General features: G+C 40.7%; 1 protein-coding gene and 1 pseudogene across 2 annotated transcripts in view; both read right to left on the bottom strand.

Annotated features, from left to right (window-relative positions):
* The window catches only part of LOC143289417 (uncharacterized), a 63,175-nt pseudogene that overhangs the window by 30,537 nt on the left and 27,638 nt on the right, over positions 1–5,000 (bottom strand). The window lies entirely within an intron of this gene.
* The window catches only part of LOC143289456 (uncharacterized), a 5,054-nt gene continuing 3,676 nt past the window's right edge, over positions 3,623–5,000 (bottom strand). The window contains exon 3 of the mRNA XM_076598427.1: positions 3,623–5,000. This exon is cut by the window's right edge and continues 371 nt beyond it. The gene's annotated coding sequence lies outside the window, so the exon portion shown is untranslated.

Raw genomic sequence — 5,000 nt, 5'->3', positions numbered from 1 at the left:
TTGATATGCTCATGTTTACGTTTCATTGTGTCTTATAAACGTTAAGGTTTTATGACAATAAAATGTATTATATTCTCTTCTATTCACACACACACACACACACACACACACACACACACACACTTGACAACAAGGATAATGCTTCTTGTGGTAAACGCGCTTGTACGACGGGGCTGGTAAGTAAGTCTGTTGTTGTCCCGTTCTCAGCACTGTGCATTTTTATGCCGTGGAGTACAAACGCTTCTCACTTAAAAAAAAACAAAACAAAACAAAAAAAACCCACAAAAATCAGCAGCAGTGCAGGGTTTCCTCTGGCGTGTGGCCTCCTGGCGACCTTACATCGATAGTTCCCCGTGGACTGCCGACAGCTGATACTGCGGCAGACAAACAGGGCGTGGCTGTGTGAGAATGAGTAGCGGGAAACGGAAAGAAAAGACAGAGACAGACAGTCAGAAAACGAGACTGAGGGCAAGACAAGACAAGACAAGACAAGACGAGACAAGACAAGCCTCTTTATTTCGCGTTTAATAGATAAGAACTGGTGTGCTTTTTGCTTTTTTTTGCTTTTTTTTTTTAATCCTGTCCTCGCCTTGATAGGGTCTACACTACACAATACTAAATAAAAAATAAAGCACGGTGTCAGTAGAAATACATAACAGTGTGGAAAAAAATAAACAATTTTTTTTTTTAATTAAAAAATAAATAAAAAGAACACACACACACACACACACACACACACACACACACGCATGCACATGCACATGCACATACACGCACAAGCATGGTGTTAGTAAAATGCGTTGGGAAAAATGAACAAAGTGAAAGAAACAAAAACACACCGCACCACAGATCTGAAAGGGGATGGGAGGGTGAGGAAGGTTCTCAGTCAACCATACACATGTAACAAACAGTATCATTAAAATGAGCGGCGTACACAACACATTATGGCATAAGGTGGGAAAGGTAATGCTTTTTTTTTTAAGGTGGTTGGGCAATGGTGTTGTTTAATTGTTTCTTGGAGTGCGTTCCATGGGGTGGCGCCGGAGTAAATCAGGCTTGATTTGATCAAATCAATTCCTGGGATTGGGATATGGACTTTGGTGGGTGGGTGTGGTCCTTGATGAATTTACAGAAAATTTGTTTATTAATGTTGGTACTGCATTACCTGTCATACTCTTGTGCATTGTGATTCTTTTATTGTACTCTAATCTACGGATAAGTGGGAGAATGTTCGCTTGTTTATATCATGATTCTAAAAGAGAAGTCTTTTTAAGGAGTTCCAGCTTGAGCCCCCGTTTATGAAGATTCAGTTATGGCTTCATGGTGTTCGCACTTGCGGAGTCCCACAGTGGTGATGCATAATCTATTGTAGACTGGATATGTGCTTGAAAAAATAATTTCCGTGAGTGAAGGTCAAGGAAATGTTTGATTCTGGATAGTTGATGGGTTTTCTGGGCTGTCTTTTTGCAAAGGGAATTCATGTGAGGATTCCAGATGAGATTGTTGTCGATTATGATCCCCAGAACTTTATGATCACTGACCTGTTCAATAGGTTCACCTTGAATTTGGATGGAAGGAAAATTATATATAGTGTTTTGTCTCTTGTCTGGTTGTGATTAATGTGCATTTTGTTTTCTGTGGGTGAAGAGACATGTGGTTTAGTTCGGTCCATCTAATGAGTTCATCAGTACTTTCTTGTAAGTCTTTTGCAAGAGCATCAATGTCAGTATGAGATGTGTGGATTTTTGTATCATCCGCCAAAAGTTCGCAGACGGATTTCATATGGAGTGGCCGGTCGTTTACATATATTAATAGTAAAGGGCCTGGAATAGACCTCTGAGGAATGCCATAATCAAGTGTTGGTGCTGAGACCGATGTACTCACTGTCACGCATTGTTGCCTGTTTATCATAATTATTATGACTTAAGCAAACTAAGACTATTGGTTGACAGACCATATAGTTCAAGTTTTCTAAGTAAGAGGTTGTGGTCTATCACATCAAATGCTATTTTTTAATCAACGAATAAAACGCCACAATACCTATTTTTATTGACATTGGTAAGCCGGTCATCTACAATGTTGACAAATGCTGTATGCCATGATTGCTTTCGTCTGAAACCAGACAGATGTGGGCGTAAAAGCTCATTGACATCAAAGTGACGTGAAATATGCTTGTTTATGTGCTTTCCTAGTGGTTTTGAAAGAACAGAAATAATGGAAATTGGCCTGTAGTTTGAAGGATCGGTGGTGTCCCCTGATTTGTAAATAAGAATAACTTTCGCTTTCTTAAATGTGTTCGGAAAGTAGTTTTTGTCAATCCACAGATTAAGAATGTACGTTAAATCACTGGATTCTCGCCCAAGTTTCCCCGAGTTCGATTCCCGGTTTTGACGCTGCTGGTGGGAAACGAGTGGGGTTCCCCCCCCCCCCCCCCCCCCCCCAGCAATGATGATGATAATGCTGATGATGACGATGATATGATAATGCTGATGATGACGATGACGATGATAATGCTGCTGTTGATGACGTGACGATGATAATGCTGATGATGACGATGATGAAGATAACAATAACGTTGATAATGCTGCTGCTGCTGCTGCTGCTGATGATGATGATGAAGATACCGATGATAATGCTGCTGTTGATGACGATGATAATGCTGCTGCTGCTGATGAAGATAACGATGACGATGATAATGCTGATGATGACGATGATGAAGATGACGATGATAATGCTCATGATGAAGATAACGATGACTATGATAATTCTGATGATGAAGATAACGATGACGATGATAATGCTCATGATGACGATAACGATGATAATGCTGATGATGACGATAACGATGACAATGCTGATGACGATAACGACGACGATGATAATGCTGATGACGATAACTATGATAATTCTGATGACGATGATAATGCTGATGATGAAGATAACGATGACAATGCTGATGATGAAGATAACGATGACATTGCTGACGACGATAACCATGATAATGCTGATGACGATGATAATGCCGATGACGATGATAATGCCGATGACGATAACCATGATAATGCTGCTGCTGCTGATGATGATGATGAAGATGGGAAACGGGCAATCCATGCAACACTGACAACACGGTCAATACAAAACTGTTGTTCTCATGGTACTTGCAGTTGATCCAGTGGTGCTCATCATGCAACATCATCAACGATAGTCATTCCGACCGAGGTTCCGCACGTAAAATAACTCTCGGCAAGAAAAGGGTTGTCCTTGGGGGAAAAAACAACAACACCAAACTCTGTTGAATAATCATCTTTGATAGGAAAACAGAATAGCCTTGTAGGCAGGAAAAAAATTATAATATATATATATATATATATATATATATATATATATATATATATATATATATATATATGGATGTCACTGCGATATAGCGACGCGCTCTCCCTGAGGAGAGCAGCCCAAATTTCACACAGAGAGAAATCTGTTGTGACAAGACAGCAATGCAATACAATACAATACAATACAATGGTTCAGTACACCATTTACTGATTGACAACCCAATTCTTAACATCTAACATAAGAACAGGGAGATGGGGGGGTGGGGGTGGGGCGGGTGACGGGGGGGGGGGGGGGCGGGGGGGCGGTAGATCTGAGTACAAGATTAGGTCAACATTCAAGGTCTTCCGTCATTATTATGATTCCCAGTGATCTCTGACATCATTAGCTGTAGTCATTATTACGTTCTCCTGCGGCTGTCACACATACTGTTGATTGTGTACATCTATTTAACTCACTCAGTACGGCCAGTCCTCTCTTCTCCTCTACACAGACCCCTCGGATGTCCAGTGGGTGTCTGAATGACCCAACCTTTCGCTTCCGTCGTCAGAATTGTGGTATTCTTTGTCAACATTCATGTCTTCAGTATAAGAGCCTTCCGCTTGCAATATTTTGATGATGGTAACTGGGGTGAAACGCTGTTAACGTCGTCTCTTTCGCCGTTCGTATGGAAAGAGTTAACAGTCTACCTAGGTAGGCAGCCTGTTGTGCAAATGACTCCGTGTTTATAAAGCGCACAGAGCTTGGTCTCCGAGCGAGGGTAGGCGCTATGTTAGTTATCCACATCGTCGTCATCATCATCATCACTATCACCATCACTATCAGCATCAGCATCACCACCACCATCATCATCATCATCATCATCACACACACACACACACACACACACACACACACATATATATATATATATATATATATATATATATATATATATATATAAGTGTGTGTGTATGCACTGTTTCATGTGAGGCGCTTTGAGCCCATCCATGGGCAATTTGCGCCTCATAAGTACAATATATCAAAATCATAATAATTATTATCATTGCATTGTATTATTGTATTGTTGTATGGTTTTACTCTTTTTTATCACAACAGATTTCTCTGTGTGAAATTCGGGCTGCTCTCCCCAGGGAGAGCGCGTCGCTACACTGAGAGCGCCACCCCTTTTATCTTTTATCCTTTTTTTTTCTTTTTTCTTTTTTTTTTTGTCCTGCCTGCAGTTCTTTATTTGTTTTCCTATCGAAGTGGATTTTTGTACAGAATTTTGCCAGGGACAAGCCTTTTGTTGCTGTGGGTTCTTTTACGTGCGCTAACTACAGTGCACGCTGCACATGGGACCTCGGTTTATCGTCTCATCCGAAGGACTAGCGTCCAGACCACCACTCGAGGTCTAGTGGAGGGGGGGGGGGGGGGGAGGATATACTGGCGACTGTGCCGGGATTCGAACCAGTGCACTCAAGATTCTCTCGCTTCCTAGGCGGACGCGTTACCTCTAGGCCATCACTCCATTCATCATCATCATCATATTATTATTATTATTGTTATTATTGTCATCATCGTCATTGTTATTATTATTATTATTATGATCATCATCATATGATCATCATTATCATTATTATTATTATTATTATTATGTTAGCATTATTAGCATTAGCATTAGCATT

This window comes from Babylonia areolata, chromosome 14 (genome assembly GCF_041734735.1).
Source record: "Babylonia areolata isolate BAREFJ2019XMU chromosome 14, ASM4173473v1, whole genome shotgun sequence".
In the NCBI taxonomy this organism is placed as follows: Eukaryota; Metazoa; Mollusca; class Gastropoda; order Neogastropoda; family Buccinidae; genus Babylonia; species Babylonia areolata.
Note: the sequence above shows the minus strand (reverse complement) of the source record. Positions and strands in the feature narration are given on the sequence as shown.